Source organism: Harpia harpyja, chromosome 23, assembly GCF_026419915.1.
Source record: "Harpia harpyja isolate bHarHar1 chromosome 23, bHarHar1 primary haplotype, whole genome shotgun sequence".
NCBI lineage: Eukaryota > Metazoa > Chordata > Aves > Accipitriformes > Accipitridae > Harpia > Harpia harpyja.
This window is the reverse complement of record NC_068962.1, coordinates 2,225,238-2,239,956: the sequence shown is the minus strand read 5'-3', so window position 1 is coordinate 2,239,956 and position 14,719 is coordinate 2,225,238. Positions and strand designations below refer to the sequence as shown.

General features: G+C 40.4%; 1 protein-coding gene across 6 annotated transcripts in view; it reads left to right on the top strand.

The window, feature by feature from the left end:
- The window catches only part of ANO4 (anoctamin 4), a 198,084-nt gene that overhangs the window by 40,780 nt on the left and 142,585 nt on the right, over window positions 1–14,719 (top strand). Inside the window, exon 1 of one of the 6 annotated variants that reach the window (XM_052774478.1) lies at window positions 4,510–4,620. The exons of the other annotated variants lie outside the window; for them this stretch is intronic. The gene's annotated coding sequence lies outside the window, so the exon portion shown is untranslated. Of the gene's footprint in view, window positions 1–4,509; window positions 4,621–14,719 lie in introns of those variants that run through there. 6 annotated transcript variants of the gene reach the window in all.

Sequence of the window (14,719 nt, the reverse complement as noted above, 5' to 3'; positions counted from 1 at the left end):
AAAGGAAGACTTATTGCTTGAGCTCTAAGCATCCAGCACCTCGGGGGCACCATGTTGCCATCATCTCCCAAAACTGCTCTCAGACCTTGGCTTACCCTGCGGTTCTGCCGTGCAGTGTGGAGGATGTCCCTCGTGTCTACTTCCACAGACTCTGAATGGCAATGTCTGCTCTTTCATGGATATCCTAGGGGCCATACATTTGTGTAGCAGTCACAGATTGCTTCTGTGGCATATTAATAGCACTTGGCCACAATTCTTCAGTCTAATGGTGCCACTTAGAAGTGCTGCTTGAGATTACATTGCAGTGGCTCCCCCATCCAGCTGGAACTGAGTGGGTCGTATTGATCTAATAGCAAAGCTGGAAATTTAGCAGCTGAATTGCTGGCAGCTTGTTCTGGTAGTGCAGGATACTGAGTCATTTATTACATTCACACAGCAGCTCGCTCTCATCTGGAAATTATGGGGTATGGTCTGGATTGGAAAGGGAGAGATTGACCAGTCACACTGACCAGTGCTAATGGGAAAGGCACTGGGGGAAGAGAAGCAGCTGTATTTTTCTTCTCCCTTTGCAGGTAAATTCGTTCCTCTTTTGTCATTTCAATGTTCTGTTCATTTCAGCCTGATGTCCTTGTTCTGTGCTACGAGCACTCCTCATTTGATTCAGTCCCAGGGTGGCTCAGCTGGCCTTCCAATCTGGAAGCATTTCTTTATCTTTAGATCTGTGTCTCTGCAGTGCCTTCCTGTAAGCTGGAAACATCCACAAAAGTTTTGTCGCTAATTAAATGAGTCCTTTGTGTCCAAGATTACCTATAGCATGGAATTTCCAAGTTTATAATGAAAGTATCTATTCCTCATACTGAGTCTTTCCCTCTTTTTGAGAGGAGGGTAAAACAATCCAGTATATCTTTTTATTCCCATTCTGTGCAAGATCAAAAATTGCCCAGAATTTTTACCATGTGTTCAAATGTTTTGGACACTGTACTCAGCAGTTGTCTTCATTTGCTTCTTACCTTCACTTCCAGGTGGGCAAACTCCTGGGAAGACCTCAGATGTGTTTTAAGGAGAGAAGGGAGATCACAACACAATTCTGAGCTGGTGTACGTCTGCCTGCAGTGGCCCAGGGATCTCTCTGGCTGGTTCCCCAGCCACCTGCCCCCAGGTGCTGTTCTCTGCTCCTTTATGTGCTGTCCCTTGAATTGCCTTTTTATTTTTTTTTTTGGTGGGTGGAGCTGGTTGTAACATGTTGATGAAATCACGAGAGAAACATCACCAGCTTGAGCAAGGGTGCTCAAGGAGAAGGTTCAGCTAAACCCACAACATTTTCTTTTGCTTTATTTGGTTCATTTAGCCTTGTCTTAGCTGAAAAACACACTTCCAACTCCAGGCAACATTTATGGGTTCCTGCTCTTTCACAGTGTCAAGAATTAGCCGGTTGTGCTCTCCTTGCCAGCCAGCATCCTTCACAGTTTGTTCCTGTATTGCCTGCTTCTTCTGAATGCTGACCCTATCCTCGTGAAGGACTGAAAGGCCAACGCTCAGTTTTCATCTACTTTCAAAAGCAGATAGATGCCAGATACTTAACTGCTTTTATAATCTTCAAATATTCCCTCTTTGTGTCTTTGCCTGTTTAAAGACAGCAGTGCCAGTTACGTTAAGTTCTAAATGAAAGCTTTCTGGGCATTATTACTTATAAAAGCCAGTACAAATTAAAAATAGAGGATAATTACACAGAATGTGTTTGTTCATTTTCAATGTACTTATTCTATTGCATGCCAAAGCTTAAAGAGGTCAGCGCTGGTCTTATCCTTTCAATGCACAACAGGTTCACAGCGCTGCGTGAGGGACTGTGAAAAAGCTTCCACTTTTTCTTCTGGCTGTTTTTAGTGTTAGCTCCAAGACTTGTGGGAGTCCCAGGCCAGCAGAGAAAGCCTGATCTCTCTCTCTTTCACTTTCCTTCACTGCCAGCTAATGCAGCTTGCTGGACCACCAAAACACTTCCAAATGCTTTGTCTGCAAGTTGCGATTTTGAATTTGTGCATCATCTGATGCCCGTTGCAGACATGCTGTTGCCTTTCAAATAAAGTGGCTGTAATGGGCTTTGCAGGTCTTTTATTGACCAGGATTTGGACTAGTTCCCACCTTGCTTATATCCCTTCCAAGCAGTGGTGTTTCCAAAGCAATTCACAAACACTCTACTTAGGGAGAAAGCACAGTGTTCTGCACTTTGCTGAAGCTGAGTAAATGAGAAGCAAGTCATAGCCTAAGGGAAACAGTAGTCAAAGGAAAGGAAACAGAGAGAGAGAAAAGGAAAGAAAAAAGGTACAAAGCACATGAATGATGCTTCACTACTGTTCTTAGTTAGCTTAGCTTACTCCTGAACACAGAATTAGTCTCAGCTTTCAAGACATGTCATGGAGTGATTTAGCTCTGGTCATTCTCAGCCACTGAGAATGGTTATAGAGGAATATTAGCGATGCATAACACTCCTCGCCATCTCACCTCAGTCTCTTCCAGTGACATATGGTTCTTTTCAAGTCTGGTATGAACATTCGTATCTTTAAACAAAGATAAATCAAGAACACAGAAGTTGGTCTTTGGTCACAAGTAGCAAAGCTGAGTAGTGCCTGGAGTCCTTTATCCCCCTTTTGGCATTTCTTTCTCAGTTCCACAAGTTCTGAGCCCAGCAAGGGTACTGTGCGTGTCTGGAGTTTAAAAGCGTACGATGGTAGCAGCATGGGGTTGCTGATGATCTCTCTGAAAAGCTCTTCTGGGGCTTCCTGGGACAAATACAATCTTCATCAAGAAGAAAACGGAGCAATGTGCTTTTTCAGACAAGCAACTTCTGAGAAGGTGCCATTTCTTGCAATTTGAAGGAGTTAATATTTCAAATTCCTGCCTGGTTTTCACAGATCTCAACCTTTTTGTTTCTGTAGAGTTTTGTAGAGCTTTGTAGAGTTTAGAAGTCTTGCGCTTGTTAAATCTGTAGTTTTGCTTCTGTTCTGTGAATGTGCACTCCTGAAATGACTTTTTGACAACATGTTTGTGTATTGTTATTTTTTTTCATTGAGCTGAAAGCTGTGTATATGATTTCAGGGCTAGGAGCAAAATCTCTTTGATGAAAATCGCAGTAGGAAGATAGCACTAGGGATGGGGTTGTTCTTGTTATGTCCAATCTTTGCCCTGCTACCTCTCCCAGGACTGATGCTGGTAAATGCTGGGTTTTCTTAACAGCCTTAAACAATCTTGAAGACTCCTTATTTCCAAAAAAGTAGAGGAACACTGGAAACTTTCAATCTCTGCGGAGATTTAGGAAGTCCTAAGGTTGGGTTTCTGGAGTGTGGTTTGTCTCCATAGGTCTTAAAAAGACTCTTATTCAAGGCTGAATATGGACAATAGTTGCAATTGCATTTATTTACTTTCCCTATAAAAACTAGTGTGTAAAAGAATGAACTTACCTGTTAATGACATAGATAACAACCTTGAACTGCTTGTACTAGTTTAGCTGTTTGCACATTGGACTCCAGTTTTCTCCTTGCTCAGCAAATGGGTTTTTCATTGCTTAAACTCCATGTGCTGCAAAATACAGTTCTCTGGGTCTTTTTGTACATTGAAACAAAACTGGACTTTCTTTAGGGAGCAGGGAGTTGCTGATAGGTGTGATCCTTCCCTGTGAGAAGAGGCAAAAAGGCATGGGGACCAGTAACTTAGGAGCAGCATTGCTGCTCTGAGGGCTGGGGAATGAGATGATGACTGTTTCTTACCCAACTTTCATTGCGTTCGTACCTGTAACTCTGATGCCGTACAGATAACCGTTTTTCCCCTAGAAGTCCTAATGGGTAAATACAAAGCATATGTTAGTAAAGTTACTAAACTTTATGGTAATGACAGAACAGCAATAGTAATTATTTGTGTGTTCTGCCATTTTTTTAAAAGGTGATTTCTTTCATTGTCATCATGACCGTGTGTGTTTAACTTAAAATAATTTGATATAACTTAGACTGATGTGGTAGTAGATCAAGTAAAGAGCCTTTCCTGAGTAGTCATTCAAGGTAAAATGAGTGACACCCAGACAGGGCACCACAGGACTCTCAGCATGTTTTTCCTTCTCTCCATTTAAACTGTAAAGCTTTAAGGTCAAGCAGGTCTCTGAAACAAATTTGATTGATTGTATTAAAATCAACTCTGTCTATGTCAGACATTTTAATTGTGCTTGTACAGATACTTCTGTCTAGAGAGATAAAATATTAAACACGTAATGAATAATGCAGATGTCTCACAGTACTGTGATCTTTATATGAATAAGGAAGTCATAAATTGCCTGGGTATTGAACTGGCACAACACTTGCTATTATTTCTGCAGTGACAACTTATGCAGTGACAAGTTGTATGATGTAATGTTGAACATAGTATTTTTTTTAGAGAAGAAATGGTACTTTTCCATCTCTCACTGCAGGAACAGAGCTGTGCATTTGTCTGCTCCCTGGCAGCTAACACAGTTGTGTGGAAAGCCGAGGTTTGATGTAGCTCTGTGCAGCATTGTGCAGAGGAGAAGTCAATAGATGGAGGCATCTACATGAAATTGCATCTTGAGCCATGGAAAGAAAACTGAAGATGCCTTAGGTAAAGAGTTGTTCTTTAATGACCTTTGGCTTCTAGACTCTTTCTTTGGGGATGCAGTTCTCTTCTCTCTCTTGCCACATGATGACATTATCTCAGCTGACTGCTGGTTTTTCTGCTGATCTCCAGCTACCCCTACCAGTCCCTCCTTACCTTTCCTCCTTCCTTTCGCTAGTATAACCTGGCCTGCTGGCTGCAGTCCGACCACTGGAAGATGTTGCTTTTTTCCCTTGATTCTTTCTCCCACAGATGTATTTTTCTTTCATTTTTAGTTAAAAATAGATATTTTTCTGAAAATGTCTCTGTTGCTGAAGTTTCAGTTACACTGAGGCTATGTCCTTTAATCTTCAAGATTAAGATGGGTTTTTCATTCCCATTTGTCTTGCTGAGGACTGGGCCCTAGTACGGAGCATTTCTTCTTTAAAGAAAAAACTTTAAAAGGGGAGAATTTCACTTTTAAAATTAATCACCATGGCAACCTTTACAGTGAATTTCCAAACATAGAAAGTTGCCTTTAAGAAGCATGCTCGTCTAAGAGAAAGGTGAGTTTTTTACAGCTTCTAACAATGTTTCCAAAGAATATAAGGTTTTAGAAGAATCAGTTAGAGGGACTTTTATATGCAGAACGGAAAAGTTACATGATCCTGATGATGGTTCTTTTTTAAGGATGCTGCATGCTAACTAATCTCATCGTAATGCTGGCTTAAAATAGACTTGGAGAACTAGATAGACCCTGGCGGTAATACTTGCGATAAGATATCACTAGATACCATCTAGGTGAATTTATAGTTAACGATTTGCCAATGTTTCTCTTGTACTTAAAACATTATTTTTCTTTTTCCTGGTTCTGGGCTGCCTTTTCATGCATATTCAGAATCTTATTGGGAAATACTTTTTTAAAATCAATAAAGAAAGTGAGGTAACAGAATAGAGGGGGGAGAAAACAAGTCACTCATGCTTTAAAAGAAGAAAATCCCTCACGCGTTACAGTTCAGTGAAATGTAACTTTAGCACTCATCTCTTTTCCTCTGATTTCTCGCAGTACTCTGCTGGATTATTTTATATCCTATTATCTGTGTGTATGAGATCCAAGCAACATGGAATTTCTTTTCCCACTGGAAATTCCCTAGTGAAAATATTGTATATCAAATGAAATCTTGCCATATTCCCTGAAATGAGAACTCTGGTGTTTCATTCTGAAATCGCCAATAAAAGAGCATTTTAGAATGAAACTTTCTATGTCCAAAGGAGGTGTGACACTGGGAGAAGGAGCTTACAGACAACCTCAGTCTCTGTGCAGATTTCAGAGGGTGATAGGGAGGCTGATGGACTGGCAAGAGAAAGCTGCTTTTAATCAAATTGCAAAAATACCATGGAAAACATTCTGCTAAAAAAAACTCCAGTTGGCTCTACCGAGGTTGAATATAATGATTCAAAAGTGTATCGGGGGTGAGGGAGTGTTCCCGCACTGCACGTAGGGGCCAGGAGGGCAGGACTTTTCCTTTTCTCCTTTCATGCCATCTATGATCGTAATTGCGAGGTCTTGAGCTGCCCACGGGTGCCCACGTCTGGAGCAGGCACGGTGGGCTTCGGCCGTGAGCTCACCGCCTGGTTATATTTAGCTGTATGGCCACAGTTCATTTGTATTTTACTGGTCTTGTCCCCAGCTTGCAGAAAGCAAGCTGGTTCTGCTGGAATTAGGGCTGGGTGATGCTGTCAGCACTCCAGAGGTATTTCTCTGTGCGGTGCATATCTGGAAGAAACAAATTATAAAGCAACTCTAAGCAGGGGAGAGTTTTGGAAAGACTTTTTAAAATTTATTTTATTAATGTAACGAGTCATTTAAAGGTGACAGCCTTAAGTTCACTACCTCAGTAGTTCAATTAAAAGTAAATGCAGTTAAAAATAAGCTCAATTACTGAATTATTCATGTTATGTAACATCTTTAGAAAAGTTTAACTTTTAGGGCAAAGTTAGCAGTAAAGTTGGTAACAGTTATCTGAAGTGTGTGGTTTTTTGAGATGTCTCTGTCATCATGCAGTGATATTTTAATTTCATGTGACATGTGGGTAAGTAAAAGATTGCTTTTTGTGCTTTTGTAATGGAAGATAGGATCAGGGTGATCTGAAGGGCTTTTTTTCTCATGTGTACAGGGTCCTGTCTAGAAATTTATTTTAAATTCCAAAGTCAGCTGAAAGCTTGACAAGGTGGTTGGTCAGCAAGCAGCTCAGCAAGCAGTACATTTACAATATACCACTGAGGCATGGGATTGTGTCTGCAAGAAAGCTGATAGCAGGTCATGCTGAGTTATTGCAAGTTGAACAAGAATCTTTCAAAAAAGAAGCGACTATTGTGAATTACCATGACTGAATTTCTGAAAAATTGGCTGAAGGATTGACCTTATGCAGGTTGTCAGATGTTTTCTTTCCCCAATGTTTCTGATAGATGGAATTATAGCTAGGTCAAAATATTTCTCATACCATCCATCAGCATGTAGCAAAACCTAGTACATAGTCTTTTTACTGAGAAATTTGGATTTGGGTTTTACAGCTGTCAAAGGTGCATCTTTATTGTCATGCTTTTACAGACAATACACGTTCATTTCTATAAAAAGGGTGAACAGTAGACTTTACGCATCATAAATAACAATTGTAGTTTTAAAATTAAGGAGAAGAGATGAGCTGTGGCATAGTACAATAAGAGAGGAAGAAAAGAACTTTGTTTTGTACATTTATAGTCTCTTGCACTTGTATAAGTCAGAAAGAAAGCAGTCAGGGAATTATCACTTTGCATGAATTAAGAACATTTATGGTCTTTGTATTCACTGAATGTGAATTTAGCATCAGGGAGAATAATGACTGAATTCTAAATTGCGGGTATTCACAGAGATTGGATTAAAGTAACTGCTTTGAGATTTTTTTTTTAATTGAAGATAATATATAAAACATTTTCACAGAATCATAGAATGGTTTGGGTTGGAAGGGACCTTAAATATCATCTAGTTCCAACCCCCTGCCTTGGGCAGGCACACCTTCCACTAGACCAGGTTGCTCAAAGCCCCATCCAACCTGGCCTTGAACACTGCCAGGGATGGGGCAGCCACAACTTCTCTGGGCAACCTGTTCCAGTGCCTCACCACCCGTATCGTAAAGAATTTCTTCTTATATCTAATCTAAATCTATCCTCTTGCAGTTTCAAACCATTGCCCCTCATCCTGTCACTGCAGAACCTGGTAAGAAGTCTTCCTCTGTCTTTCTTATAAGCCCCCTTTAGGTACTGGCAGGCTGCTGTAAGGTCTCCCCGGAGCCTTCTCTTCTCCAGGCTGAACAACCCCAACTCTCTCAGCCTGTCCTCATAGGAGAGGTGCTCCAGCTCCTTAATCACCTTCGTGGCCCTCCTCTGGACCTGCTCCAACAGGTCCATGTCCTTCTTACCTTGGGGCGCCCAGAGCTGAAGGCAGTACTGCAGGTGGGGTCTCACCAGAGTGGAGTAGAGGGGGAGAATCATCTCCCTCAACCTGCTGGTCACGCTTCTTTTGACCATATACCATTAAATAGTAAGTACGAAAAAGCCATTATGGAACTGATGAGAGTATCAAGTATCTCAAGCACATTCAGACAGCAATTTTTAGGACTTATGAATTCTTAGAAATCATCTTTGTATTTGGTCTAATATTTAGGTTCTGATGTATTTACTTATAAAATTAATTGTTAACTGGAAAAGCTGAGAAGAAAAATAAAGAAAGGCTCAATGTTGTCGGTGATGAAATTTTCTTTATCTTGATTGGTTTAGATTTACTTTTTAAAAGTCCAGGTGGGGACCCATAATTGAAAAATGCATTGTGACAGGAATAAGTTTGACAGCTGCAAAGGCAGGAGCAAAACCAAAACCCAGCGGTTTATGAAAAAGGGAGAGAGTGTAACAATCATTTCCTTGCCATGGCTTGATCACTGAAGTAGGTATTGTCAGTAGCCATAAAATGAGGACCATGCCTGATTTTCAACAAGGAGAGATGTCACATAAGGAGACTGAAAACGTCATAAGCATTATCAGGAATTGAGAGGAAATACTCTCTAACAGATTATATTCTTATCTAATGTTCATTTTCTCACAAACCTTCATCCACTCCAATTCTAACTCATCTTCTTCTTTCACTCCTAGGCACATAATATACTTTATTGATTGAGGCATTAAAATCATCTTTGGAAGTCTATTTCCAGATTGCTGTTCATGCAATTGTAATTATGACTGCTGTGATCCATTAATAGCCTTTCGTAAGCAGGCTCATATTGCTTTGTAAATGAAGAAAAATGTTTCTGGTTAGTGGTTAACTCCTTATAGAAATTTAGCAAGAACATTATCTCTAAACCTAGCCTTTTCAGGATTTAGGCTTGCCTTCATAAAGGATTAGAAGGAAGAGATGAGTCCAGTGGGACGCATGATTTTTGGTGCCATTTTGATTCTGAGGCTTAGATCCAATGTGAAGAGGTACACATTGCTCTTTTTTTCAGGGAGTATAAAAGACAGCTTTATGTAGTTATGTCTAACGAGGCATTCACCCGGGGAAGGAATGAGGTAGGTGGCTGGGTTGGTTATTTTTATGTTGTTGGGTTTTTTGTTTGGTTTTGTTTTTTAAACAAAAAAGGATTTTGCATTCAGAAGGCTTCAATGTTATTTTTTGTTTGTTTTTTTTTTCTTTTTTTCATTGGCTAGGCTGCCCATCAGTATTTTTAGGTTTAAGTGCCCTACTAATGGACTTTACTATTCTCTTTGTTTCTTAATACACTGCTGCTCCTGTATTTGAGTTTTCTCTTTGTGGATGGTAAACCATCACAGGAGCTGAGTACACAACCATCTTTAGTTGTTCATATGTGTGCTCAAAGACAGTCCCAGTTAATGACATGCTAAGCTTTCCTCAGAATCACTACTAACAAGTTTCAGGATTTTATAGGCAGTTTTGGTGATGAAATTTCAGTTTAGGAATTGTTTGTGAAGATTGCATTCTACACATCTGTTGAACTGCATGTTCTTGACTCTGGGCAAAATGGTATCTGTGAAGAGAAACAGTCTCTCTTCCTTAACTATCTGGTTGTTTTGAATCCTTAAAACTCCTGTGGTATTCAGAACAAATTCAGCATCATTCTCAGACTGGAATGTTCTTACAAATACAACTTTCAATATATTTGCAATACTTACAAATACAATTTACAAATATTTGCAATATTTGTTACATATGTGTTATGAGTTTAAAATTTTTTTCTTACTTTCTGTTCATGGTTTTGAAAATAAATGAACAGTAATGGGATGTTGAGTGTCAGAGGTGCGAGTGAAGAAAGGAAAAGTTTTATGAAAGAGTATTTGTGAACGTCCTTTCACTGAGAAGACGTCAGCCACAGGAGCTAAATTTAGGCACATATTTCTTTTTTATAGGTTCTTTCTATAATCAAGCTGGTTTAGGTGGATTCAGAAAATTTGTATCTCTTCTGTGTCTCCTCTTAACCTTTAGGAACATCCAACCAACATCCAGTGTTTTATGTAGAGCATAAAACATAGCTTAAAGTCTGTCTTGCACACTTCACATGTTTTTCTCAATTGCTGATGTATCAGAATTCTTTACACGTGAAAGAATGGTGGGCCTTGCCCTTGCACAAGGCTGTTTTTCTGTAAATGAGTTAGACCATGGACTGCCTTCTACAAAATGAATCTGTATGTTATAGACCTCCCATCCTACAATGTAGTTACAACATTTTTATAGCCTCCTACCATTTCTTCTGATTCTGCTATAGAGCTCAAGAAAATAAAATGGTGTCGATCAGTAGAGCGCTGCTTTCCACCTCTATGTACTGATCCGCCAAATTCAGGCAATCCTTATGTGTTTATTGTTGGTTTTCAGAGTTTGTTGGTCTTTGATCAGAAATACAATCTGGCTCAGAAGTGAAACAGGCAAGACCTGTGCTTTGTTCAATCCAGATTAGCATAAGTTGAGAACAATCATTTGGATCCTTAAGAGGAACGTATGTACGAACATGGCAGGTTTACATATTCTTTTCAATAGCATCTTGTTATTGCTAATTGCCTGGACTCTCGCCAGAAAGATGAGGTGGCAGATGAACACAGATTTTCACTGGCATCTGCTGCACACTGCAGCTGCCATCCCCTCTGGGGATCGCCCTCACTTTATGACCATTTAGAAGGCTTGGCACCATAGGCTTTATTACAACCAAAAGCATTACTTGCCCAGAGAGAGTGTGCTGGAAATTAACGATGCACAAAAAGACGAGTAGCACATGTGCCTCAAAATTTCTGATAACAACTGGCCCTCGTTAACACGTCTTTTCCATAGAAGAGGCAGATGCCAGACTTCGGTGTTTCGGCAGGCGCGGCTGCGGAGGCTGGTGCTTCTTCCTTGCGGAGCGACGCTCGTCCAGGCTCTGCTAGCGTGAACCACAGCGTGTCCTTCCAGCCCGTGCGAGAGCCCCTTCCCCAGGAGGGGGTGGGAGGCTCCCGGGCCTCCCTCCAGCTGGAATCCAGCGTCAGACCCTGGACGTGCGAGCTGCTGGGACCCGGGACGTCCCCGCGGGTCCCGGGTTGTAGGAACAGCCTGTGTGTCCGCAGTGGACAGTCGTTTCGGAGGGCAAAAACCCTCTTAAGGCATTGGACTGGACCCAGCGCGAGACCCGTTTAGTCAGATACGCATCTGTCCAGATGCGTGTTTACTTTAAAAGTATTTTATTCAAGTAATACACTCTGCTGCAATATGGGATGTAAGATGATTTTTCCCATTTGGGGGCAGGGGGAGAAGGAGTAACTTTTGTTGTCTTAGCCCGTGCCCCTGAAGACGTTGACTACACAGGCTCTAATTAAAATTATCATCAGAGTAAAAGCCAATTGACGGTTAATAAAACTATCTGTGGGCAGAGAGCATTTTGATGCCAAGCCTGTAAAAGACCCGGCAGCTGTGGCACAGGCTGTGCGAAGGCAGGGGTGTATGTTCGACCTGCAGCTCGCGGTTCCCCGGAGAGAGTGGCCGGGGCTGTCCCGTCACTGGAGCAGTGAGAGAGTACCGATGGTGAGCCAGTCCCCTGACACAGGACGCAAAAAAAGTTAAATTAAGCCTCGTTGCTGTGCTGAAAATCATTACTGTCTGCGCCGTGGAGGCAGACACATTCAGACGTATCCTGAGCTATCTTTTTTCCCATCTGTGAAGTCTCCTGGGTTTTTTCCTGTTTCACAGATGATGTCTCAGATTGATTGCACTGTTCTGCATTATAGAGAATATCTGATTAAATGAGATAAAATGAGACTTGTGGTATTTGAAATGTAGCAGTTGACATTCAGGCAGCACATTAAGATGTAAAAAAAAAAAAAAAAAAAAATTCTCTGCTTTTAAATCTACCTACACTCAAAATATATCTGCTAGTGCTTCGCTTCATTCTTCGGCCAGTAAAAAGCATCTGGGACTTGACTCGGTGCTTTGTTTTACAGGGCATTGCGGTTTGCCCTGATGTTATGTGGTACATATCACTGCTGTGTGTGCAGTTACCTTTTACTGTAGACTGTATAGGCAAAAGGCTTAAAATTAGTGCAGACAGATTTAATGAGAATGCTCTTGATTTTGAAAATCAGAGTAATAGCTAGTTGTTGAGAAAGAAAACAGTTTTGAATGCAGTGCTTAACACAAGTGAAAGTAAGTTTTAAATCATCTTGGTGTTCTGAGTCTATTTTTGTCTAGTAAATGCTGTGCGTATATAGTAAAATGAATAAGATGAGAGTTACTGCATAGTTTCTAAATCAGTAAGTGCCACTTGAGAAGATAAATCCAATCTTCCAATTTTTTTTAAGAAGTAGATTTTGCCTCAAAGAAAGAAGTGTTGACATGATGTTATTTATTGTGACAGAAACTGAGACATGAATCTGTTGGGTTTTTGTATGAACCTACATTCATTCTAGTGCAAGTCTGTTCCACTTGCTTATAGAGACGGTGAGTGAAAAGCCAGAATATCCAATCCACAGAAATTCTAATATTCTTGCAATCTTTTTTCCCCCCTTTGAATGTCTTTTGAGCACTTTCTGAAGTCACTTTTCAACATAATGCTTAAAATATTTCTATTGGAATTCACTTCTGGATAGTTGAAATATTTCACCTTTGGACTTCTTGTTTTCACTGTATTTCATTTTATTATTTTGATGTGTTTTGCTTTCTGGCTTACTTCTCATGTTTTGAATTATTTCTTACTATTTGTTTATTACAGTAACATTAATTGATGATTGGTATTACAGATGGTGTTTCAGTAATTGAAATTATAGTTGGTTTTTGGCTTGCTCAGAGGCGACTGGTAGTCTAATTGATAACTTGTATTCTATTTGGTATGTTAGATTACGTTTTTCAAAGTGTCAGGTCATTACAAAATAAAAAGACAGGATATTCCAGTCCAGATAAGGTCAGATTTATTTTCTAAAGAAAATGTTTGACAGCAACTTGACTTCTTGACTTTGGGACAATTTCTTTTCTTAACAAATTGACAATTTTTTGAGAGAGAAACATTCTACTGAAAATGTTTATCAGCCTCAGTTTTTGATTTCCATTGTGTCTATCAGATTTCAGGACAAGGTATTCTTTCTTACTGGTATTTTCATACTGGGGAAAACAAAGGCACTTTTTTTTAATCTACACGCCCCCCTCCCCCGCCCCCAATTGCTCTTCAGAATGCCTGTGGTTCTAACACTATTAAAAGTCCAGTTGTAACAATAAAGTAAATCAAAGTAGATACTAAAACAAACAAAAAGAGAATAGTAATAAACACAATAACAAAAATGCAGGCAACCCCAGTAAGAATTCAGTCAGCTGGGATGGTGACAACACTGATTGCAGCTTGCTGAGCGAGCTGAAGGGCGTCATATTTTACACACAATTGTTAGGCACTTATCCCAGTAGCCTGGAAAATATAGCAGCATATATGCACCATACAGTGTGTTTTCTTTTTGTAGAGAGGAACTAAATAATGAATTGTTAGGCAGAAGTAAAAATGCAAGACTTCAAAAATCAATCAAATTAGGCATCTTGGGGAAAAAGTTCCATTTATTCTCCTGGGCTCGTATGACTTGCATAGGCAGCACCTTGTGTCCAGCACCATGGTCCTGCAACATGCCCATGGCAATCACTGGTAAGTCAACAGCAACCAAAAAGACCTTTATATTCACTTAGTTAAGCTTTTCTCTTCATTCATGCCTAAGGAAGACAATTGGTTTTTCAGATTGTCGTGTAGACCACTAAAGCAGGACTCTCTCAGTGACATTTCATGACTTCAGGTTGTTACCTTGCATCTCTGTGAGCACTACAGGAGTGTTTCAGTCATGCTAGGTAATCACTGTTGAATGCTAGCTTGTTTTAATTTAATAAACCACCTTTGGGGCTATAAAAACAAGCCTTTGATGGTGGGCCTAAGGTAAACACGATCTTTTTATTCATTAGGACTTTGACAGACTTAAATTAACACTGGCTCTGGATGCAGTTATACCACAGGTAATGTAGCCACTTTCATAGGGGAGAATAAGCTATTCTGGCCTAAAGCCCATTTGCAAGTGTAAACCTGTGTTCCTCTGGAGTCTGCAGCTCTTTAACTGTTTGTTTCTAAATCGGTGCAGATAAAGCTGCATAAACCCAGTGTGTGTACACAAGCCCCTTCTTCATGGAGTCCTGGTTCTAGTTCAGACGTGCCTCTGATCGCAGCTCAGAACGCAGATCCTACCACCACCAGTGACTGGCAGGCACGGGAGGGTGCTACCCTCCTCCTGTTGAAGGAGGGTAACTGAAAAAAAAAAAAAAAAAAAAAAAGCAATGACAAGTAATACACCTTTGTGAAGATTTGTTTTGCTGATACAAAAGGGCTGTACAGTGATGCTCTTGCAGAAGTGATGAACATGAGACCTAGAAAGCAACTGAAGTGGAAAAAGATGCAACATACAAATAAGAGAAAGAATGCGGTGGTGTTTCCTGCAGCCTTTGCTTGACATAAGGACGTCAAGCAGGTGGGTTAGGAGGGTGATTCACTGGAAAATTGCCTGAAGAGCTGGCAAATGCAACAGGGAGGCAGAGCCTGTC